A 26,654-nucleotide genomic window follows, 5' to 3' on the forward strand; every position below is an offset into this window, starting at 1 on the left:
GTATTAAATACTTACTAAACGATGCTTGAGGGAAGTCACCCTCTAAATGAAGTTGAGTGAGATGTAAACTAAGCATGTCCTCTGTAAGATGCTTGGAAGTCCAAGCATCGATAAAATTAAGTTTCTGATACAGTTCATTGCATCTACTTATCTAACATTCTTCATCTGCCTACACAAACAACAAAATGGAATTCAGTTTCCATTTCCTGCAATGAAAACAGTTTCACTGTTCAGGCTGTATTGCAAGTACTTCGGAGGAACCAACTGGAAAAATACTGACTGTAACTACGCTGGGATTAGAAGCTGAGGCTTATATAAACCAAAGCTCTTACATCTGAAACAGACTTCAAAACCTTAAACCTTTTTGACAAACATAGATAAGAAACAACAAAAATGGAATTCAGTTTTCATTTCCCTGCAATGAAAACATTTTCACTGTTCAGGCTGTATTGCAAGTACTTCGGAGGAACCAACTGGAAAAATACTGACTGTAAGTACGCTGGGATCAGAAGCTGAGGCTTATATAAACCAAAGCTCTTACATCTGAAACATACTTCAAAACCTTAAACCGTTTTGACAAACATAGATAAGATGGATGGCCAAAACACCGGATTAGATGGTATAGATTGCTCATATAAACAGACTTCAAAACTTCAAACAGTATTCACAGGAACAGATACCCTTGACATTATGGCAGTACTATTAAACAGTTATTATATGTTGTCGCCCACAGTACATGTATATATGTCCAACAATCAACTATATTAGGCTTTCCTACAGTATAACTAACTTCAACCTAAGCTGTTTGACTTTGTTCTTCATTTATGCTTGCACCTGGTGCATTGGTTTTACACACCATGCTCTACTTAATCTTCACCTAATATAAGATCAAAGAGGACTACAACAACAATCTAAGACCACTTCAGCAGAGTATCTTGCATGCCAAACCATCACTCATTGTAAAGACTTAACCAGTCACTGCAAGCTCTTTAACTTTAGGAATTAAGATTCCAAACAAACGGATGGACTAGCTTATAGACTCTGCCCCTAGCAAAATATTACAAGGATTAGTTTTTAGCACAGTTGCCCAAAAAGATCAAACATAAAAGCTCATCAACCATGTACACCCTTCAGAATTCTTACCACAGGAAACCACTCCTTGAGACCTTGCCTGTTATCACTCTAACAAAACAATGCACTTTATAATTTACTGGATATCACTCAAAGTTCATACCCACTCTCTGCTAAGTAAGTGATCTTAGTGAGAAATGTTTCTGTCTCAAATGGCGATCCCACTGTTGGAACATACCCCCACCAAAATTAGCTTCCCCAGATTTACATCTCATTCACAAAAGTATCTCCGCCATATCTATAGAATCACAATACGAGCCCTGAAATTTTTGTCTTCTGCACTAGCTATTCACAGTTTCTTGACATCATGTGCGACACTCATAGAACCATAAAAACTACAACGGTTATGGATCATCTGTTATTTTTCCTGCATGGAAATTTATAAAGGAAATATCCTGAATAAACCATTTTCGAGCTACGAGAATTTTAACTGTTTTCAGATAGACAATGAGATTGAATTTATGGTGAAAAATAACATTTATGAAACTTATGGAAATTGCATCATACAGGTTATATTGATCTTATGAAATTCCTTGCAGTTATTGATAGTTGCACAAATTGCCAGATTCCGTGTTTCACTTTTTTTCTCAGCTTAGCCCTGCAAAATACATTTTAGATGTCGTCCCGACCATTCTTTTGTCCACTACTGTTCAGGCTTGAATTATTATTGGCATATGGGACTGCTGTGCCAGCATTATCGTCTCTCAATGAGCAACTGTACTTTTATGAGTGCTACCAAGTATTATGCTAATGCGAGTCTTCGTATCAAATGTTTCCAATGTCTTAATACGACCATGCATTTAATAATATTTACTGAAATGTCATTCAACTATCTCATTTAAAAAAACTTTGCTCGCCAGTGTTTGGTTGCATAAACCTTAGATAATGTAATTGACTCTTTCTTCTTTATTTTATGGATTGACATGTCTTTTTGTTATTGGGCTGTATAATGACTATTTCATTGATAGTTCGTTAATATTCATTCTTACAATTAATATCAGTGTGTATAAGTTTTATTTATTTATTTATGCCCTCAATTCTTTTAATAGTTTATATATGAATTCTAATTCCTCTTATTGCTTTCATGCGCTCGTAGCCCTAAGTCACAAGCTTATATTAAACACGCTCTACAAACAGATTGTTAAACTACACATGACATTTCACGAAGACCTACTTATTTATTTTCAGAGTTGGGCACTGACACAGCCGTCGAGAATACTAGAGACAATACATTGTTGTTGTATATCAAATGGGATTACTGCATTATAACTTGCTGTCATCAGAGTTTAAGACATATCAAACAATTACAACAAATTATAGAATTTAAACTCATAGTTGTTTCAGAGAGTTAACAACGTCTTTGACAAAACCATATATCTCATGAGCTAATCGCTCATGTTTCTACATCTTTCAGATTCGCCCCCATGGAGGTCTCATTGTTCCTTTTGGGGTGTCGTCTTCTGCAACAATTTGTCGTTGATATGTCGGCCAAAATTGAAACAATGAAAATGAGGTATTATCGGGATAATCAAAAGAATATTAGAGCTGAACTGTACCAAGGCATTCAAGATGCATTAAATGCAGGGGAAACATCTGCAGGTGCATTATATTTGTCTTCCGATATTCATATTATTAACTAATTGCCATTCTCTTTTTTTACTTTTTATCTTTTGAAAACTAACTTATTTACACTTATGATAACTAGGCAACATTGGTAGAAGGATCATACTTCCACCGTCTCATACGGGTAGCCCTCGGGATATGCATCACCGATATCAGGATGCAATGGCGTTGGTAAGGAGGTATGGAAAACCAGATTTATTTATAACTGTCACATGTAACTCATCTTGGCATGCAATAACACGAGAATTAGACCTAGACCTACGTTACAAGATATAGACCGGATGTGGCCACCGAACATTCCATTCTATTTTAGGGGAACTTAAACATGATTTATTTAACAGACATATATTAGGTAGAGTGATTGCACAAGTTCATGTTATAGAATTTCAAAAAAGAGGCCTTCCACATGCTCATTTTCTCATCATCCTCCATGAAGATGATAAAATAAATAATCCTGAAGATATAGATAAGATTGTTTCTGCTGAAATTCCAGATCCTGATACGGATCCTGATTTGTATGCTGTTGTTATAAAACATATGATGCATAACGCATGTGGAACTATTAATAGGAATGCAGTTTGTATGAAAAATGGTAGATGTAAAAGTGCATTTCCTAAGTCATTTTCACACTCGACTTCACATGGTACTGATTCATATGCTACATATATGAGACGTGATAATGGAAGGCATATAAGTGTTGGAAAATACACATTAGACAATCGTAATGTTGTTCCATACAATCCTTATCTTCTCTTAAAATATAATTGTCATATCAATGTGGAGATTTGTTCCAGCATAACTTCAGTAAAATATTTGTATAAATATGTTTATAAAGGACCCGATCGGGTGTCGCTTGGAGTTAGTAGTAAACCATCCGTAGTGATGATGAGATAACACAATTTGTAAATGCAAGATGGATTTGCCCACCAAGCTTTTGGCGATTATATAAGTTCCCTTTAAATGGCATGTTTCCTTCATGTTATAGCCTTGCAAATACATCTACCTAATAGACAACAAGTTACTTACTACGATTGGTGAACTTATAGAAGATATATTAGATGATGAACACCGGCTGAAAACCATGCTCCGCGCAATTTTTCGCAACAAATCTTATTAATGAGGAAGCACGCCAATATCTGTATTTGGAGTTTCCGAATACTTTTATTGGGATTCAACTCGTAGGGAATGGTTCCAGAGAAGTCGCAATCGCTAAACGATCGGAAGAATTGCAACAGTTTCTCTATGGAAGGAGAACGCTATTACTTGCCTTTTATTGTTACATGTCGAGGTCCTACTTCTTTTAACGATTTACTTACAGCCAATGGTGAGCATGTGGGCACTTTTAAGGAATCGGCTAGAAAAAGGGGTTTACTTGAAGATGATGACAGCATCAAAAGTTGTTTAAGCGAGGCTGCAAGTACACATATGCCTCTTTCTTTAAGACGATTGTTCGCTACCATCTTAATTTATTGTCAGCCAAGTGGAGTAAGACAACTTTGGAATGAATACTACCCATTTATGATCGAGGACTACGCTTCGACAAATGATAGAAATAGAAATACCCAACTATTTATTAATCGTCTTCTGAAGGAACTTGATGATATTTTAGCTGAGAAACAAAAGAAAATTACTGATTATGATTTACCCGACATTATTGGGGGCATTGACGAGGATATTGATTTAACAAGGCTTATTGTTGAAGAGAGATCTTTGCAAATTCCAGAAGGGGACCTTATGGCGATTCAAAACTTGAATGTTGAACAAAAAATGGCTTTTGATGAAATCCTTTCATTTGTTAAAGAAAAAAAACATTCTATTTTTTTCATTGATGGACCAGGAGGTACAGGGAAGACATTCTTATATAGAGCACTTCTTGCGTCTTTAAGGAATGATAATCATATTGCTATAGCGACAGCCACATCAGGGATAGCAGCCATTGCATTACCTGGGGGTAGAACTGCACATTCGAGGTTTGCCATTCCAATAAATATAGATTACCTGTCGACGACGTAACATTGGTAAAGCGCTCGCCACTTGCCAAGCTTTTGTGTTGTGCAGATATACTTATATGGGATGAGGCAACAATGGCTCATAAACACGCTTTTGAAGCTCTTGATAGAACCTTAAAAGATATCACCGACTCTGACCTCCCTTTTGGTGGAAAAATTTTTGTTCTTGGAGGTGATTTCCGTCAAACACTTCCTGTTGTTCCGCGTTCTACAAGGGCTCAAGAGATTGACGCATCTGTTGTTAGGTCATGGTTCTGGAACAAGGTAAAAGTAATTTCTCTAACACAAAATATGCGTTCACGAACTGATCCATGGTTTGCTGATTTTCTATTACGTGTGGGAAATGGTGACGAGCCTTATATTGATGATGATAGAATGATTAGATTGCCTGATGACATTGTGTTGCCCTGGACAAGTGATTCGTCAATAAATGATCTAATAGATTTTGTTTATCCTTCACTGAGTCTTAATGGATGTAATAGTAATTACATTATTGATAGGGCTATTTTAACACCGAGGAATGATGTTGTCGATAAACTCAATAATCAGATTATAGACATGTTCCCAGGACAAGAAAAAACCTACTACTCATTTGATATTGTTCCACCTGATCTGAGGAACTTATATCAACAAGAATTTTTGAATTCTATTGCACCAGGTGGCCTGCCCCCACATCAATTAACTCTGAAAAAGGGATGCCCAATCATGCTTCTTAGAAATATTAATCCGACTATAGGGTTCTGTAATGGAACTAGATTAATATGTATTCATTTCTATGATAATACTATATATGCTGAGATTGCCACTGGGCAGTTCAGAGGTAAAAAAGAGTTTATACCACGAATACCTCTCGAGCCAAATAAAAGCGAACACATGCCGTTTACTTTTATAAGGAAACAATTTCCAATTAAGCTTAGTTTCGCATTAACTATTAATAAATCACAAGGACAAACTATTCGTGATGTTGGTATATACCTTCCTGATCATGTTTTCACTCATGGCCAACTATACGTTGCATTGTCGAGGTGTGTCTCAAGAAATAACATTAAGATTTTAGTCAAAAATGGAACCTTAACTAAACGTAGCGGAACTTACACTAGAAATATTGTATATCGGGACGTGTTACTTTCAGATGATGATGATACTATGGATGCTTTACACTGACCTTCTTTTCGTGTCGTCATGCTATCATGCAATGAATCGCTATTCCTTTGTTTTTCACTCCCTGGTTTTCGTATGTACAATAAAATGTTATGATTATTTTCCTACTGCATTTAAAATAAACAGTATGGTTAGTTCGGGATACCCACCCACTGTTAATATTTGCAGTTAGGTATACATCATCCCCACCACTCCCACACACGCTTTACTTTTTAAAAACTCTCCACAAAGATATAAACATTTATGAAGTAGAGATATCCTGCGAGGCATGTTTTTGGGCAATCCATTTGATTCACAATATTGTCTTCCTATCTGATTTTTCTATTAGACCCCTAAAACCTATATATGTCTCAGAACCACCCAACAAAGGCTCAAGTAGTCCCTAGGATTCTTAGTTAATACTCGTGATAGTACAAATTGAACATGCCTTAGAACGTGTCTTTGTGGTCTCCACCCACATAGCCTGCGTTTTAGCCTTACTTTGTGATTGTTTCCTTTTTGTTGGTACATTACAAGAGTGCCTTTAGTTTTTCAAAGAAGTCCTTCGTAGAAACAAAGCAAACACTCAAACAATTAGAAAAACAACTATTAAAGGGAGGGTATCCACGACTAACCAAAAAAATTTTTAACTCCGCCAATGCATTATGCGTTTTGCATTGCTGGTCCCAAGCCCAGATAAAGGAGGAGGGAAAATAAATTTATTTTTATGTCGTATGCTATTAGTTATCCTTAGTACTGATATCTCCATTTATGAATTTAAACATACAATGTCAGCCATTCTAACTTTTCTTAGGAAGTGCTGACTATCGAACTTTACTTGGGAAGTGCTGACTATCAAGCTTTTACTTCCTATCGTTTCGTCCTTTTCCAATTTCAGCTTCTACAAGTGGTGTTGCAGCAATTTATCTGTCTCTAAAGTTGATTTCAATTGTTTTGTGTGGTGTCTTTGAAACAATAGACACGTCACTTGAGTTGGTCTGCAAGTACAGGTTTGTAAATGTGATAATATTTTTAAATGTAATTTGTCTCCAGTTTTCCTTATATTCTTCACGTGCTTAAAGATTACTTTTAAACTTTGTGCAGTTTGTTCAAGATATACAAGTCGTCGCATCTGCCTTTTGTTCCATTAACAATCGATTGTGACGATAAATAGGCCAATAGAGTCGAAGGTTGTGCAGAATCTGAGATATGAACAGTGTTTTCAGACTGATCAACTAAATTCAAGACTAGCTATTGCCGTCATTGTTATTCAACTTTAAATGATGGTGAAAAAAAAACCGATGGAAAACCAGCACCCTTCTAAACAAAATCATTGCATCGATACACATTGGCATCGCTCAAGTAAGAAACATTACTCTACTCCTACAACCATATTATGGATGTATTTAGTTCGAGGCTAACACTATCTCAGCTATCCGATCTGCATAAACTAACAGGTTATCGTGCCGCATACCATAAGTCATCTGAAGATCTATTGACACAGTTCTGGTTTATGGCCTGCGGCTTCATATTGTCAAAAATTTATTATCAGATTACTTGACACTGGCCTTTATCCAGGGAGCAGTTTTTTCGATGACAGGGCAATGATACCAGTGCCCTTAGGCCATAGACATATCCATAAACAAATACATCAGTGTCATGAAGTCCTTGCCCATTGTGTTAATCTCACTGAAGCTGAAGCTGAAGCTGGTTGCCGCACGACTTTGCCCTAATGTTCCAACATGCAATTATCTTCTTATTGCATTCCTTCTGGCACACCGGTTCCCTGATTCGTTTGAAATGCTTCAGAGTATCCTGTTTTTGTGTCTGCAACCTTATTTAAAGACTTACAAGTTGCTCCTCATGACAACCACTGGCCACGCTGCTCATGCATTTCTGGTGTCCATGCCAGTTGCCGGACTATAAGTTCAGAACGTGAAAGATCATGCAAGCAACTTCATGGATCTAAGGGTGAGTATGACACATCAAATATCTTCCGCGGGAAAATTATATATGCTCCCTTCATAATTAATGTATACTCCCATGCCAGTAAGATAGTACTCAACAAAGAACCCTTGCAACTCCAGTGTTATCACGTCACACACCGATAGAATCTTCATTACTCGATGAGAACTCTCAATAGATTTGGAAACCGTTTTAATCTTAAATGTTGCCTTGGTCAAATAAGAAATATCCTTTAAATGTCTCACCCCCTACTTCTGCCTCTAATTAGACTCTCCCCCTACATACTCTCCATTATCTCTGCAACCACAACGGATGAGGTAAGATTCCTATTTCCTAATTTCACTTTTACTTTCAGTTTGATTTAAATCTTAAATAGTTTATTGTACGTTGCTTTTCTCTATTTTTTTTTTATGCGTTATTTGCAATATGTGCCAAAAAATTTGCAGTGTTATTGATTTTAGTTAGATAGGTTGTCCATTACTTTCAAGGATGATAACTAATAAATACATCCTCCTTTCAACAAATAGAGTCTGAGATGAGGAGACTAAAAATGGAACTAAAGCAAACCATGGACATGTGTACCAAACGGCTGCAAAAAAAATCTGACTAGACACAAGGTAAGATCTCTTCATTTTGAACACCTGATCATATGTTGTTTATCTACAAAAGTTTCTAACTGAGGACCTGCTTATAACCCAAGTACCAAATTTAAGGTAAGCTTGCATGGACCTTTCTTGATTTCCTTCAAAACCAAGTTAAGAAAAATGGTATCTGTGATGTTTGATATCAGGCTGTAGAGTTTCACCGATGGAAAATTAATGAAGCTCGCAAGTCTGAGGATGCAAAGCTAGCTGAATAGGCAGCACTTGCAATTGCCAAGATGCAAAAGGCGAGGACGCAAGACGGTGAAGCCGCTTCTTGCATCAAAAAGGATATCCGAACCGGAGACAAAGAGGCGTAAGGGTGTCGAGATGAAGGCTCGACCAAGCGGCAAAAAAAACAAAGTCTTGACTGCTTTGCCAAACAAGAACATACACGACATAGAAGAGATCAAGATTGGTATCGATAACTTCTCGATTTCTCTCAAGATTGGTGAAGCCGGATATGGGATGCGGTTATAGCCGTGAGCTTGATCCCACACCATTGCCATTAAGGTCCAAGATCGGCCGCGGACAAGGGATGAAACAATTCCAACAAGAGGTAACATATTTAGTGCTAGCGGTGGTGGTAGCATCAAGAAATAACTATGCATTTATGTCTTTACCATCGAAATTTTGTATTCATGATTAAAAACATGACTACGCGGTGGAAGTGTTAAGTCGCATTAGACATCCGGAACATGGCTCTTTTGCTCGGCCTCTCTTGAGTCTTGATGCTTAGTCTACTGCGAGTACATGGACAATGGTAGCTTAGAAGAAAGGCTCTTTAGGAAGGGAGGGACACCTACGATTCCATGGTGGACTCGATTCAAGATAGCAGCCGAGAATGCAACTGGACTTCTATTCATTAACCAAACAAAACCAGAGCCCCTGGTGCACCGGGACCTTAAACCAGGCAATATTCTCCTAGATCACAACCATGTGACCAAGATCATTGACGTTGGGCTGGCACGTTTGTTCCCACCCTCAGTGGCCAACACGGTTACTCAATATCACATGACATCAGCAGCGGTGACATTTTTCTACATAGACCCAGGAGTACCAAAAACAGGCATACTAGGAACCAACTCTGATATATATACTTTCTAGACAAGGCTATATTGTTGTCGTCATTGTTGATCTATGATACTGGAACTTCGTTCTGACATACATAACAATCTAGCCTTTGTTCCTTCACTTGAATTCATACAGATATAACTATAATAAAATCATTTACACAGGGTGGTAATTTAGAGCTGACACTCATTTTCTTCATAGAACTGCAAGCTTCCATCCCAAATTTTTCTTTCTATTGCAGTCTCCTTTTGAATGTCTTGACGTTATTTTTTTTCAAGTTCCTTTTTATAAAAAAAACGATCGTCGCTAACATTGCTTTTAAAGCTCAACAGAGGTTTGCCTGACAAAAAAATATATCATAAATCTTTTTGCAAAAAACATTACTGCTATTTAACATTGTTAATTTTGAATTACACGTTTTTTTCCCACATTAATTACACGTTTTTGAATTACTACACGTCTTACAAATATTTTCCCGCATTAATTTTTTTTCTTCCGTTTTTTTCTTGCAATAAAAAAATGGCTCAACCGCCAAGTTCCTCATTTATAAACAGTTACACAACCACTTCCCTTAAAGCCAAGAATCTAGGTCTCAGTTGAATCTATTTTAAAAGCGATACATCCTACACACCGCTTAGAATACGATTCAGCCACTTCATGCACCCGACATTCCTAACTACCCCGTAATGTATGATAGTTCTATAAATACTCAAAAAACTACATTTTCAAATCCCTCTCTTCTTCTACTTCTGTTCCATTCTCTTATACGTCATCACCAAGAACAACAAGTACCCAAATCACTCCAAAAAGGTTGGTTTCTAAATCTCCTAACTTTTAAGTTACAACTTTTAAATTTGGCATGTTGTCGCTTTATTTTTCCTTGCAACTAATTCATTGCACTTTAGGTACACGTTACAAATGGGTACAGAGGAATATGTTCCATTGTATAAATTAACTGACAAAACTCATCGGTGTAAAATTAAAGTTCGTGTCTCGAGAAGATGGACATTAGGCAGTAAAGACTCCCAAGAGAAGAAGAAAAGATTTGATGTTGTCCTGATTGATGAACAGGTAATTCGTATAAGTCATTTATGTTCCGTTACATTGAATTCTCCCCATTATGACATTGCCTAATTGCTTTTAATTATTTTCGTGGAAATCAAATTCAAGCAATTGTTCCTAAGAACCATTCAACACATTCTTAAATGTTCTTCACGAAGGACATGTATATCACATTGAAAACTTCAAGTGTTCAAACTAGAACATTCATCATTCCGCCCGTTCAAAGACGAATATCTTATACTTATCAGATGGGATACTATTGTTAGGGGATCTTCCGAAGCACACCCTGAAATTCCAAAATATAATTTTGACTTCGTTGAGTTTAACAAAATTAGGCTGCTCCCAAAAGAAAATCAAAATCTGCAAGGTAAGGTGCCGCGATATAAAAAGCAGCTTTTCAATTCTAAAAAAATCGTTAGAAATGACTATTTCATCAATTTGTTTTTTTCAGATGTGTATGGTACGCTTGAAGGTGTTTCACAATTGATGTTTAGAAAAGGCCTCATGTTGAAAGAGATCTTCTTGAAGAATAGCAGGTTTGCTTTTCCATATGCTCATTTAGAATTTAAAAAATGCATAACCAACTCTATACATTAACACAATAATATATTATCTATGCAGTGGAACTGAACTGAAAATAAATCTCTGGGAAAATGCAATACAATTGATGGATAATGTTATTACGTATGCAACGAGTGTACCGGTGTTGGTTGTCACTTCGCTAACTGTTGGAAGCTATTATGGTGATTATATTAGATTTTTAATCTATATAGCAATTTTTCTTTTACATAACCTTTTTACTCTTAAATTTTTTTCTTTTTCAGATCAATACTTCCTTAATTCAACAAGCGCAACCCAGTTCTATGTCAACTTGGAAATTCCAGAAGTGTTAGAATTACAGAACAGGTGATCTAATAAAACGAAAACTTATTTAAAATAAAATATGCACTTTTATTAACTAGCCATTGATCAAGTATAACTATATTTTATATTTTTACAGCTCCACTTTCAAAGAAAGAAATATTTCAGTGCTACAAGCTTCACCATCAGTTGAACGTAATATGAAGGACAGATCTTTAAGAAACAGGAAAACGCTTTCGCAAATTCTTCAAATGTTAAATGCAGAGTCTGTTGTAAGTTTACTCTACATTTGCCTATCGACCATATTTAATTTTACTTTGCTCAAAATACTTATATTCCATACAGGGACAAGTCTTCACATGCAAAGCAATTATTAAAGATATTGTTCACGATTATGCACCGTTCTATAAGTCTTGCACCAAAATCGGCTGCCGGAAAAAAGTTATAGCCAAAGGTGATCACTATTGGTGCAATAATTGCAACAATGCTATTCCATCTCCAGATGCTAGGTGTGTATTCATATTCTTTTTTAAAGATATTCATTTAATACTTCTCTCGACTTTATGATTTTGATCTAATAAAAATGTATGCTAGGTATCAACTGAAAGCTCGCATTCAAGATGACACAGAAAGTACCCTAATAACTATATTTGGCGATGAAGCAGAAGAGCTACTAAAACATCCAGCTTCTGATTTGGCTAGGCTTATCGAATCGGTAAAACCATTACAACGCATTCTTCTGAAAATTTTCGCATTCGATCTATATGATTTACAAAATACACCATTGTAACTGAATAATTGTCATTTATTGGAGTAGGCCGATGGTATCCAAACTGTTAAGGCCATAATGGATGAAATTATTGGAACTTCGATAGTGTTTGAGATAAAAATCAACCAATACAACATCCAGAGTCAAGGCAAGTATGGCTTTACAGCTAATAAGGTTTTTCAGATGGATTACAATCTTGATTCACGCCAAATACAAGAAGAAATTGAACAGGTAAATAGATATACAAACTTATTCTTTATGATTGTGTTTTATCTATTAGATACATACTTCATTGTTTCAACCTTTGGACGCATTCAATTTTATTACACTAGCTACCAATAATATGCCTATTTATCATTGGCTTATATTTATTGGCTTACCTCTTAATATACACTCAGGTGACAGAGTCATCACAGATTTTAAATGATTCCTTCCAAGCCCAACTACCTGACAACATGCAGCTGAACAACTCAACTCTTATGAAGGAAAAGGTATTCATTTACTTTTACCCTACTGCAAAATTACTTAGTATCTATACAAAAAAAAAATTGCATATTCCTTTATTCCTCCCTTTATTCTTAATATGCTCTTTTTGTCTAGCAAAGAGATTCTTTTGGCCAGTTCAATGACATTCCTCAAAATAAGAAAAAAGACCTAATAAAACTTTCAAAAGAAAAGCTTATATGGTATGTGTTTAAATTTTAAATGTTTCCCTTTTTAATAAATAGTTAGACATTCACTTATCCTCTGTATGCTTATTTGTCAAAGGAATTTTCGGCTGAAGATTCGAATGAAACATCCCAGACTTCAGTCATTAGACCTCCATCTAAAAGAGTTCGTAGGATAAAAGAAAGCAAGGTATTTAAACATTACTTATTTTCAAACAAATTGACCTTTACCACAATTCTACATGACTCTTCTGACTCATTTCAATCACATATACTTTTTCTTTGTTTGTAGGATTGAAGCTCAAATGTGTCAAAGTAGATAATGCGATGGAGATATTTTATATTTAATTGTTATTATTATTAGTTGTTTTCTCAAAAAAAAACCTTAATGTGCTATCTTCTGTAACTTTATTGCTTTTAGACATGAAGTCCATCTCTATCATCATGTGTCGAACTAACTATAATATTCTGCATAACTTTATTGCATTTATTGTGCTATTTCTTAGATTCCCTCTATATAATTTCCGTTTTTACAAGACATTAGATATATAATCACTTTGGTATTACAAAAGGAAAAGGGAGACTTACTGTAAAGGTTTATAGATTTAAGGGATCAAGATCTAAGGTACTTAAGGGTCATATGCTCCAATTTCTAATAGTCTAGCAGGAGATAACCGCTTCCACTACAAGAAAAGGTTGTCAAAGCTATTAAGGTGGCATTCTTCCCGAAAATAACTGCAACCATTCACGGAGTTCATAGCAAATGTTACTTGCATTTCATGCTACTCTATCCGAGCATATTAGAAACGGATGTTGTTGGCGGCGGAATTCGATGTTGTGTTGAATAAAAAGGCAAACATTTGGATACTGTTAGGTTTGTTTCCTGTCTCCAAAATCACCGTTACTATTTTTGTATTTATCTTTTATGTCTTTTTATGATTATGCGTTTCATAGTTTCATTTGATTAAGCAATTATTAAAAGGAAAAATAAAACGATTGCATTTGTCATGCATAAACCTAGCGTGTTCGGCTTCTCATACTCTAATGTCTTTTGTTTGTTTGTAGCAGTGCCCGAAGTGCCAACGTTAAACAATTGTTTTACATTAGTAGTTCCGGGATCTGCAAGCAAACGAATGAGGCACCTCATGTTGAAGGGGTATGCTTTATGCTTCTGCTCTGTTTTGTCGAATTCCCATGTGTTTCATACCGATATTTTCAGAATGTAACAACCCAAAAACAAACTTAATATGTTGGTCCTACAGATAGCCGATAACTTTGTCTCATGTTAGAAACAAGTGACATACTTGGGTAGTCGACATCATATTGATTCACAACTTCTTCGATATGTTTCCTTATTCAGATTTAATAATCGAAAATTGTCCAAGACCTAAAATCGCCATCAAGGAAACAAGAAGTAATACTCCTTCACTACCGGCACTCGGCGGTTCTGAGGAAGCATCTCGGTTAAGGGTAAGCTTCGCCTTTTTAAACTCCTAGGGTTTTCTATTCTTAATTGACCTTCTTCTTTTCTTCTCGAATATAGGTCGGCTCCTTTTCGTTAACACCACAGAGAAGTCCCGCGCTAATAAGCAAAATATTTTTACAACACCCCACTAATAAAACGGATAGAGTAGTTGGAGGGAATACAAGTGTTACATTCATGCCTTCATATTGTGTTGAGTGTTGGGTGTTATTGCTTATCTTGTACTTGGTGCTTCCTTCTGCCTTCTTTGTATGTGTTGTCTGCTGCTGCTGCTGTCTGTGTGTTGGTTGCTGCTGCTGCTGCGTGGTAGGTGCTGTTTTCTGCCCGCTACTATTGTTGTTGTTGTTACTCGACTCCAAGTGCTTCATTTCTTTCTTTATACCGATTGCTGGTACTAGGAATGTGGTGAGTGTTCCGGTTCAGATCTGTGTGTAGACTGGTCATCATCTTTGTAGTATTGTTGGTGGCAGTTGGTTCAAGAGTGTTGTCGACTTATTTTGTCTTTGCTTTAGTGGTTTAAGATTGGAACATGTTAACAGTTATAGGACGAATGATGGAGATGGCTTCGAGCATGTCGTTATTAATATTGTTCTCAACTTATTATTGTTTTATTACTTATGGTTATTAGATATTTTGTTGCTTTGGATTTAATTTGTAAAGCAACAATGATGTTACTAATGGCTACTAGATTTTCTCTGCCATGTCATAGTGATGCCATAGGATTTACATAAATAGTTGTTGTATAAGGTAAGGTAAGGTCGATCCCCGATGTCAAAAAATCTCAGTTATGTATAAGGTAAGGTAAGTGTCCTACCTAAATAAGTTGCAATACCATAGAACTACCCAGTTGACCATCAACTCAAGGTGAATTGACCCATAAATAATGCCATCTTAAACATTCAAAACGAGAAATTGTTTTTAGACGATAAATGTTTCACTCATACAGGCAATTACAAAATGCAACACAAACCAGTTAAATATGCCAACATATTCCTATGCCAACATTATTGTTTATAATGATTTTAACTAGAGTTTCCATTCCATGCTTCACAATTCAATCGAAACTCCGCCAACACATAACCTAATCACCCAATTGCAAAGTCTTCATACTAAAGTTCATCATCCATAGCAATCCATGATTCCGCCATTGTTGGGCAATATTTCAATAATTAGTTATTTACCATGCGCAGCCCAGAACAATATATAAAAATGGGACAACCCAATCCATCATGAAGCAAAAATATTGCTGGATGGCATTTGCAGCTTGGTGCCAAGGAAAAAGATTCATAAATTGGGATCATATAACCAACATTTCATTTCATTATGTTAATCAAGTGGAATCCCGAAACCTGGCAAAATTTTGAATGTGTAGCTTGGTGATGCTAATAACATTTTTAGAATAGGGACCAATAAACAATGTAACAATTGATCAGATTAATGTGCGACTAACAGAATGATGACACATATGTAATTCAGCAATGCACCTAGCATCCATAATTTCTTTCTTTTGACACCTCCATACAAATGTATTGATAAAATTCAACCCTCCATCATTTGAATAATTCAATCTCCATACACATGAAATGGATCCACATTATATTAAAAACTTTTAAATTGTAATTTTGCCACATAGCCATCTAACCGAAAACTATTATTTACACATTCAATTCAGTCCACATATTATATCCAACTTAAATGTGAACGTTCCTAAATAAGACAAACAAAAAATGGCTTTTTTTAGCTATCAACCCTCCAAGCTACCTACTTATTTAAAACGATCAAAATAATTAACTAAAAAAAAAAAAAAAAATGGATTCGCTAGATCATTCTGAATACAATCAAAAGAAAAAGGTTACTTTTCTTGCATTTTTTGTTAGATATTTTATTCTTCAGTTTAGAATATAAATTATATTGCACAACATGATGTAGTATTCTTATATCTTACAGGTAGTACACACATATAAATCCAACAATGTTGCTCCATCAATTATAAATACTCCACAAAAGAATTACACAACTAGCAGCACAAAGGTAAACTTCATCAACATAATACGTATTTTTTAGGCAAATTTGTTTGTGCCATATACAATACTAATTACATACTAACTAAATTACAGGCCGTTAAATACCTCTTCAAATATATTTATTCAAAGATCGCAAAAGCAAAGAAAATGGAATCAAACAAAGACTAAAACTAGCGTACTCATTCGTTTTTTTTTTCTTATTGAAGTACTTTGAATATAAACAATTTTACATAATCCATTCAGACAAATGTAATATGTAACATTTTACATTATGCATTATTCTTTCCTTTGATTTTTCTACCCCAATTTTCATTCCTAGCACGTGCAACGCACGTGCCCGTTTACTAGTAGTAAATAACAAAAATAATAACATGAGAATGTTCTATGTTGAGGCAACGTGTATTTGTAGTTTCTATAGTAAATAACAAAAATAATAATAGAAAATCACAATAACATCTATTTATTATTCGATGTATTTGTAGTTTCAATAGTATATAACCAAATTAATAACAAAAACATTGATTTTTCGTTTATACTCATGCATTATCTCAATTAGTAGAGTACACCATAATTAACATAGACATTTAAATTGGATCAACCTTTTTTCTACCACTAAATACTCTTGATAAAATATTCAAACAAATTATTCAATGCTTTTAAGAAGGACTACTTCGTCATTTCAAAATTTACTACCATTTATACTCTTAGGATTACATAGTACCTTAAGGACGTATGTGTAAATTCAAGTTGGAAATCAACTACACGCCACTATTCAATTGTTCGCGACTTAGCCTTCACATTAATTGTCAAATTATTACCATTTATACCGAATTTAAATGCTAAGAAACCAGACGTTTTTCTCTTTTATGAGTTTTATCTCTCTCAAATCTCCCCTCATTCGCTCTCTTAAAAAAAAGATCCCTCTCTCTGGCTGATTATCTCTCCACTGCCAAATATTATTAGAAGCAAAGAAAAAAAAATCTCTGTTTCAAAACAGCCCCACTACTCAAAAAACCAGTTTCTTGGATGTGGTCACACCGACTCCACGATGCCAATATTCTTTTTCCTTTTTATGTGACTATAATATCATTATTTACGTCAAAGAAGGTCCCTTGAAAAGGTATGTATTTAGCCAAGTCTATGCTTTTTACGCAAACAATTTTTTCTTCTATGATCGATATAACTTATAAGTTCATCACATGATATATCGACGTTCCCATGAAATAACTAATGAAATGCCTACGACTAGGGGTGTAATATGGGGCGGGCCGGGTCAATGCGGGTCAAATAGTGATGGGTCGGGGCGGGGCGGGTCTAGGGGATACAAATCCAGTGGTCCCCGACCAGGGGGCGGGGCAGGTTGAAGTGTCATGTCTTAGTACCATCACCCGGCCCGTTGGGTCAGTTTACAGGACGGGTTTTGGGCGGGTCATCTGGGTCGGGTGGAAATTATCATTTTAACCCAATTTCATTAAAAAAAAACTTTCTAATTCTGCAAGTAATATATTTCTAATTCACAGCATAGAGAAAAAAATGGAATCAATCAATAAAAAATAAACAAAAATAAAAAAAACTTGAATTTGAAATTTTGAACCCAAAACCATATCTGTAAATTTGAAACTTATTTATCGTGATTTACTATTTGTAAATTGATTATTTTCCATAGTATGATAAAATGAAGATGGGAGCAAGGATCTATGGTACAAAACAATAAAATATAAACTAAAAGAATTCGAAATTAATACAAGGATGAATGATTTATCTTTTCCAAAATTCGAAAGTTAAATTTGAACTTTTGATATTTTCTCAATGTTCAAACTTGAATATGTGAAATTGATGTTGAACTCATAAGTTTGTATTCATATCTCTCAAATTCCTACAAAAGTTAAAAGAAATTATAAACAAAATACAAAAATATTAGAGTTAGAGTCTTGAAATTGTGTGGGTCAACGGGGTTGGGTCAACGGCTTTTGACACGGTGCAGGTCGGACGGTTTGACGGGTCGGGTTTGAGCATAGAACCTACACTCATAGCCCGACCGCATAAAAACTGGTGGCGGGGTGGGGTGGGTCTATTTTCGGGTCGGTGTGGGTTTGGGTGGCGGGTGAAGACCGGATACCCTACTGGATGATGGGTCAACGGTTTTTTTTTACACTCCTACCTACGACCATGATTTTGACAATTAAGCCAATTTACATTGTGTTTTGTCTGGCTATACATCACGATATTAACGGCAATTGAAGTAGAACTGTTCAAGCTAAGTAAAAGAAAGTATAGCCAAAAGGGATTTGAGTATTTAACACAGACACTTTGTTGACCATCTTGATGTATAGGTCAGGTGTGTAAACATCATGTTAACCTATTTCTTTTTGTATGTGTGAAGTTGCTTTAACTACATGACATTAAGCGTGCAATGTTCTTTCTTATGGAAGGAAGGATTCACTTAAAGTAAAAAATGCTGATGTTTATGGTTCATGATGCAAGTGACTAACATGTTATTAGAAAGATTACTCTAATGGATTTTCTTCTTTTGTAATTCACGAGTCCAACTTCGTTCGAAATTCGGACTGTTATGACAGAATTGACGAAATCTGCGATAACTTTCTGCTCAAGAATCAGTTTGGCAATCCATTTTTTGCGTTAGAAAGCTAACTCATAAATGTTTATAATGGTGTATGGCTTGAAGCCTAATTCGTCCAGAGCGGATTCAGTTTTACAGTTCTTTATGGGCCAATTTTCCATAGAAAAGCAAAATGTGAAAATCTTTTACACTTGAAATCATACGTTCTGTTCTCTTTCCTCTCAGGCCATTCTTCATTAGAGGATGAGGAGTCGAGGTCTCATTGTCAGATCATGAAGAAGGTTTGCTATGCTTGATCATTCATCTCCTGAGGTGATAATAAATATAACTTTCCTCGGGTTTTGGGTTTTCTTAAAATTGACTTCCTCCTTTTGATAAACTATTGTTGCTTTGATGTTTCTCGATGTTGGTAAAAGTTTTCAAAATTATGATTATAAGTTATAACTCTTACATTTTCGAATAATTTAGATATGAGAGTTCACCCAACTCTAGTAGTCTTTCCTATCAAGTCGTCAAAGGAAAAGAAGTTACTTTCTCATTGCCACAGAGCACGAAGTTTATGATAATTCATCTCCTCAGGAATTAATATAGTTGTAATTTTTGCTCGAGTTTTGGTATTTCTTATATTTGAATTCCGCATTTTAATAATTTATTATCGCTCTTGATCATTGTCATATGCTGGTGTAGTTTACAAAATTATGATTCTTATTCTATGCATTTCAAGGCGCCGGCTAGACCGTTAAATGTTGTAGCTAGGATACGGGTTACTGGGCCTAGGCTTATAATATATAACCATTAGGAGTGTTTAAATAAAGCTTTAACTTTCCTGTTGTAGATATACAATAGCATTTGCTACTTGCCTAAGAATAACCTTTGGGTAGCGGGGGCTAATACATATATTAGAGATTGTTTTATTGTGCTGGTTTCTGTATTATTCACGGTTATGTGAGAGAGAACTTACTAGAATACTTTGGGAGGGTATAAAACTGAGTGTAGGTTGTACATTTTTCATTAGTCTCCAGGAATAGACTTTCAATTAGGTAACATAAACCATCTAGACCAATGTGGAGTGCTTGATACGGGATGAGAATTGTATGCCTGCTCATTTTTAGATAACCTAAACCCTAGACGATGGAGTAATGGACTGCACCAGACAGTTGAAGCAAAAGAAGGGATGCCCGTTCAAAACGAAACTGTAACTCCCGTGTCAATCAACCTCCATAATTACTTTTGCTAGTTTTCTATCCTCTGTCCAATAGCCAATTGCAGGTAAGCAATTTTTAATTGTATGTTCTTTTTAGAATTTCTATAATCAATAGAAAGAAAATACATTATTTCTATATTGATGATTGTTGTCGAAGTATAAGTGTTGTATCTTTCATGTTTTAAAGCTATGCGTGTGCGGGGTTGACTGGGGTTTCATGTTCTTAGCTTTATTTATATATAGACTTACGTTTATATTATGTGGCCTAATAATGATCAAGGATAAAAATGAGCGTGTGGGGGTTGACTAGGGTTTGATTTCATATATTGTCAATGATAGTGTACAACGGTGCAACCAAGGATAAATTCAATGGTACTTCCAAGCACACGACTATTGTTATTGCTTTATTCATGGTCATCAATTTATAGTTTTAGGAATGATGCTTCCTTAGAACTATTGTTTGGTCCAAGTTAATAAATTGGAGTTGATGAATTACTATGCACTTGCTGGCTTGGAGATAATGTCTATCTGCACTGTTCAATGAAACGAGGACACCAAGAAGATCTGGGGATAGGATTTAGGACAATCTATATAACTGAGAATCTAAGAGACAGTTCACTGAATCCTTAAGTTTATGTTGTAATATGTGACATTTGCGTGACATCATTCTAATCAAAAGTTGTTATTTATGTGCTTTGAACATTTTGAAAGTTGACTTTTTGTCTTCTAGGATTTACATTCTTTCGTTGTCATGAAGGATCCCGTTTCTTGAGGATGTCCTAATGCCATATCTATATCAGGAGTTCAACTGGGCTCAATGAAGGGTTAGTAAATTGGCTTCTTTTCAGTTGTTTAAGATATTGTTTTCATTTTTATTAGATGGTTAATAGATATGCGCCTTAAATGGTTCGACAGTAAGGGAACCGTATAACAAAACAAAATAAATAAATAAATTAAAGTACCACCATCCATTCTCATCCCCTTCATTTATCATCCTCCTCTCCCATCTTTCACTTCACTATTTTTGCGAGGGGTATGTAGCCTTTTGTACGTTTCCACAAGTTTTTCAACATGTTGTCTTTTGTTGTTTGCAGTCAATACGGTTCAAACGCACTCTGTTGATCTTTCAAGTTGTGTGCATCGCTATAAAGATAAGTTTATCTTCGTCCAGTTGAAATTTAGGTGAGATGGTTTCACTCTTGAACATCTTATTCTTTCTCGAAACCGGTATTATTTGAATAAAAAGTGTCTATTGGGATATTTTGGATCTACTTTTGATTATGCTCCTCCTCTCTTCAATCAAATGAAATACACTTTCGTATTTACCAGCTTTTCATGCATCGAATTTGAATAATTTGGATAACAAATTTGTCAGCATGCACTTCAAGATAAACTATAACTACATTCCGCAACTTCTTTTAATTTAAATATTACTTTAGTGCCTGACCAAATATGATGATGTTATTTTAATTGTTTGGAGCATCAACAACTATATATTTGATTCTTTTTGCTTATGAGCCTCAGGTGCTTGGAGGTATGTTTAACTTATTTGTGTCTTTTATTCAAGTGTAGACTATTTTTTTTTTTTATTTATTAATTTTTAAATTTATGTTGTTTGTGCTGGTTTTGTAAATTTATAAGAAATTTAGATTGTAAGAATGGCCTATCTAATGGAACACGACTAATACGTAGAGGGTTCGACACACATGTAATTGATGCAGAAATTGTTACTGGAAATTTTGCTGGTGCTAGAGTTTTCTTGCCCCGCATTCCGCTGCACCCTTCTCAAGATGCAAGGCTACCTTTTGAGTTGACTAGGAAACAATTTCCTATAAAGCTAAGCTTTGCTTTTATAATAAACAAATCACAAGGTCAAACAATACCAAATGTTAGAGTATATTTATCCGATCATGTTTTCTCCCACGGCCAACTCTATGTTGCTTTATCAAGAGGAGTGTCACAATCTTCGACTAAAGTTTTAGTGAAGAAAGGAACATTACGGGGTCTCTTTGGAACTTACACTAAAAATGTTATCTACAACGACATCTTCTATAACACCCCGTTTATTTTCTTTGTTTTCCCTATTTATTAGGGTTTTAAAAAAAATATAATAATATTAAAAAGAAAAGAAAAGGATAAAGATAAAATAAGATAAGATAAAAACGTGGGAGAGTTAGAGGGGTTTGGTTACAACCGAACTCTTCTTTTTGTTGGTTTTTCTGGTTTTTGAAAAAAGGAAAAAAAAAAAAAAAAAAAAAAAAACAGAGAGAAACGTACGAGAGAAAAGGAAAAGGAGTGTTTACTGGGGGAGAGTGCTTGAGTGGAGAGAGAAAGAGTTTTACTCAAAGAAGAAATGGATGTTTTTTGCTGGGGGATTTGCTGGTAACAGGAGTGTATCACGAGTGAGTAGACTAACTTTATATATATAGTTAATTGACAATAATTGTTTATTCTAGTTATGTGTTTACAGACTTGAAAGTTTTATCAAGCAATTCAATTCCTTCTTCATGGAGTCACTATTTTTGGTTATAGTTTAAAGGGTTAACTAGTATTACTCCCTAGATGGGAAATTAGGGTCTCCCCTAAAATACACACAAAAAATTTCGGTCAACCCACTTTGACTTTTTTTTTGTGTGTGTATTTAGGGGAGACCCTAATTTCTCATCTAGTGGGGAAATCCTAATTGGCTCATCTAGTGGGGGGGCTACTAGTTAACCCTAGTTTAAATGCTCTCTGACATAAATGGACTGTCATAATATAGATTCTACAAAAGTACAAAACAGTTATAAAATCCAAGAAAAAGTGTGTCCGTATAGATCCAAGGAATTAATTACATGTGAGTATAGTTTTACTTCTGGTCTGACATTGATTCTCTCTATACTCACGGTATATATGGGTTTGCTTTGTACTGTAAAATTGTTGGTGGTCATGGGGCATTGATTATTTGGAAGCCCTTAATATATATTTGAATCTTTGATTCTTATGAGTATGTAAAAGTTCGGTATAGCTATAGCTGATGTGAAAACAATTATTGAAGGTAAGAATAGATTTGCTGAAATTTTAAGAAAGGTTAGCGCTGGTCTGACTTCGAGCTCAATTTTGGTTTAGTTAGAGTGCGAACTAGTTTTTTTAGAAAACACTAAAAAGTAAGGTCTGGAAGTCTTCTTTTCAACCCGATTGACCTTGTTGCATTCCGAGGTTTGTGGATATGGTTACGGTGTTCGGAAGTTAATACGTCAAAATTTTCTGACTGCAGAAATCCGAATCTGTGCCTGTTTTCGAACCACTTTTTCACATAGTTAGGTTCCGATTCAAACTCTCGCCAAAACATAAAAGAGTGATTTTTTTAGTATTCTTTCCAACCCAATTAGACTCGATGTATTCCGAGGTCTGTAGAGACAACTATGATGTCGGGAAGTTTGGTTGACAGAAAAGCAATCGTCGAAATTCCGTTTCAAGCGCCGTGTTCGGGTCCAGTTTTCATATAGTTATAGTGAGAGTTAGTATTTTTGTAAAACATGAAAGAGTAATTTCTGAGTCTTCTTTTCAAAGCAAAAAGCCTTGTAGCGTTTGGATACCTGTGGAATGAGTTGTGCCATTCAGAAGATAGTCCGTCAGAAATCTAGTTTGCTGAAAAATTAGGATTTTTACCGTTTTCAACTTAAGTTATCTTCTAGATGGGCTGAGGTTGGGACTTCGAGTTCTACATGAAAAAGTATGTCTACATACCTTAGTTTCTAAATATTTAAGTTACATGTCATTTGGATGAATGTAGGAAAAACTATACATTGACTATGTGGCTGGTAAGAACTACGAAGACTTGATTCCAATCTTAAAAGATTTGGATCATGTGAGCAGACTTTGAGCAAAGTGCAGCCACTACACTACACTATATCTATAATATATATATATATATATATATATATATATATATATATATATATATATATATATATATATTAGTTATCACACAAACTAATATATATATATTAGTTTGTGTGATAACTATGTGATTGTGTTAGAAATTACTGTTGTTTTGAGACTACATAAATATATATGTGTGAGATAGAAGTTGTATATGAATATAGACTTTAGTATATGTGGATCTGTTTTCGACATTAGTGTGTGTGGACTTAAATTTGGGCTAATGAACTATTTGTTTACGATATTGTGTATATGAGTGTGGTTATGTAAATTGTATTTGTTTGATTATAAGTCTGTTTACATTCATTGATATTTAAGTGCTTGATTTGCCTTGACGTGCGAAAATGACTCTCTGCATGTATTGTATGTTTTGACATGAGTAATGCTAGTATAATTATAAATGATAATTGTTGGGAATAATAAACTGCGGAAACAACGTTACCCACAACTAACGGATCAATCCAACACAAGGATCGATCCTTCTCAATAGACAAGACTTCAACACCCTTCAAACAATCTTCCAACACTTCTCAATATCAAATAACAAGCATATAAAGTAAAACAATTAATGTAAAAGAAGAACAAACCACAAGGCGAGATATATCGCGTGGTTCGGCAATTTGCCTACGCCCACATACTTCGCGAGTTCCAAGCTTTACTAGATGTCCGGAGTAACAGATTATAAGTCTCTCAATTCACTCACAAAGAATGAACACTCAACTCATAAAGAATTGCTCTCTTGTAATCTCTCTCTTTCTTGGTTTTGGAAAAGTTAGGTTTTCCAAAACCTTGATTTTGTTTTTATACCAAAAACAAATTTCGATGTTCTTGTAAGCGAGGCCCACGAAAAAAAAGACTTGGGCGAGTCGCTTACTCTGGCAGTGCGCCTAAAACACTGGAATGCCGAGCGCAGGGTCGGTCGCTTACTCGGCGGCAGTGTGCGCCTAAAACAACTGGAATGTTGAGCGGTCGCGCTTACTCGAAATGCCAGTCGCCTAAACGTGGAAGAGAAAAAAAAATCCCGTTTTCTCTACATTCTCCACCTCGATGAGGTTTTAACACATAAAACCAAGCCGAACACATCCAGCAAGAACACATCCAGTAGGAACACATCCAGCAAGGAAGACTCGCAGTCAACTGCCCCGAAGGGCTATGCCCACACAGGGCTCTTTCAAACATGTAGGATTTGGAGCAAGTCCAAACAGTGTTCCGGTGACAACTTTCATCAGCATATCAGCAGGATTGTCATGGGTGTCCACTTTCTCAAGTGCTACATCACCATCCTCAACGACATCCCGTATAAAGTGATAACGGACATTAATATGCTTGGTCCGAGCATGATGAACTTGGTTCTTCGCCAAATGAATAGCACTCTGACTATCACAATACAAAGCAATCTTGCTACGCTCAATACCCATATCATCTAGAAGACCTCGAAGCCATAATGCCTCTTTCACTATCTCTGCCACTGCCATATACTCTGCCTCAGTAGTAGATAGAGCAACTGTAGCCTGTAACATAGACCTCCAACTAACCGGTGCACCATGCATCATAAACACATAACCGGTTATATTGAAATTATCGAACCTCTTTCTGAAATTATGCCTAACCCTACAAATATTGAAAAAAAAAATCGCCTCGAAAATTTAACTTACCTATTTATATGTAAACGTGCATAAACAAAATTTTTGTTTCAACTAAAGTGATAATTAAAACCTTTCATAGTGATGGGTAGGTTATACTTTGTCCTTGGTTAGGTTATACTTTGACCTTATTTTAGATTTCTCAGACTTGATAGACGCCCATTAGCTGTTAATATATGTCAGAAACTATTAAGCAAATCATTTGAACATTTCTTCTAGGAACTCTATTTTCCCTATCTTATATGAAAAATACCCGTGCTTTTGTTGTTCCTCTAGTGAGCATGAAAGTATATACGTTCTATTTCTACTCTGTTTCGCTATCGGTTGTATGTGATATTTTGGTGGTGATAGAAAATGTAATAATTGGCATGATATCTAAACGATACGATTACCGATTTGTTTTTCCCTTGCAGAAAGTGACCGAACCATTGCAATAGGATGTCAGGGCTTATTGGTTGGTTCGACATTTCTGTTTACACCTAGAAGGCTAGAAATGAGTGTTTGTTAGGACTCCATGATCTCCACTTTGAGAGGATCTTTTTCGCGCTCTTGCTTCATCAAATAACACCTTTTACATACGTTGTACTGACGTTATACTGTTGAGGTCCCGTTGGTATCGTATTTAATTTTCATATTGTTGTTTTTGCTTTCATGTATGGAACTATGTCAACTTAAGCAGCCACCTTGAATTGATGCTACTGTAGCATGCTTTAAAGGACTGCTGGTGAAAAAACATATTGATTTACAAAAGCACACGTTCTCCTGATGTATAATAACAATCAAGGATGCCTCCTCATGTGAGAACCTATCTTTCCATTGTGTGATGCGGTGGTGTGATTACATCTCTCCAGT

General features: G+C 35.5%; 2 long non-coding RNA genes across 2 annotated transcripts; both read left to right on the forward strand.

Moving 5' to 3' along the window:
- Nucleotides 1–12,908: 12,908 nt before the first annotated feature.
- LOC147495936 (uncharacterized) lies at nt 12,909–13,369 on the forward strand. The gene is made up of 3 exons (XR_015198255.1): nt 12,909–12,961; nt 13,044–13,133; nt 13,236–13,369. It is a non-coding gene; the product is annotated as an uncharacterized LOC147495936 (long non-coding RNA).
- A 7,594-nt stretch (nt 13,370–20,963) lies between these two features.
- On the forward strand, nt 20,964–26,371 carry LOC147495937 (uncharacterized). The gene is made up of 3 exons (XR_015198394.1): nt 20,964–21,059; nt 21,330–21,417; nt 26,216–26,371. It is a non-coding gene; the product is annotated as an uncharacterized LOC147495937 (long non-coding RNA).
- The last annotated feature ends 283 nt before the right edge of the window (nt 26,372–26,654 follow it).

The sequence above is a fragment of the Coptis chinensis genome, chromosome 6 (assembly GCF_015680905.1).
Source record: "Coptis chinensis isolate HL-2020 chromosome 6, ASM1568090v1, whole genome shotgun sequence".
Taxonomy (NCBI): Eukaryota; Viridiplantae; Streptophyta; class Magnoliopsida; order Ranunculales; family Ranunculaceae; genus Coptis; species Coptis chinensis.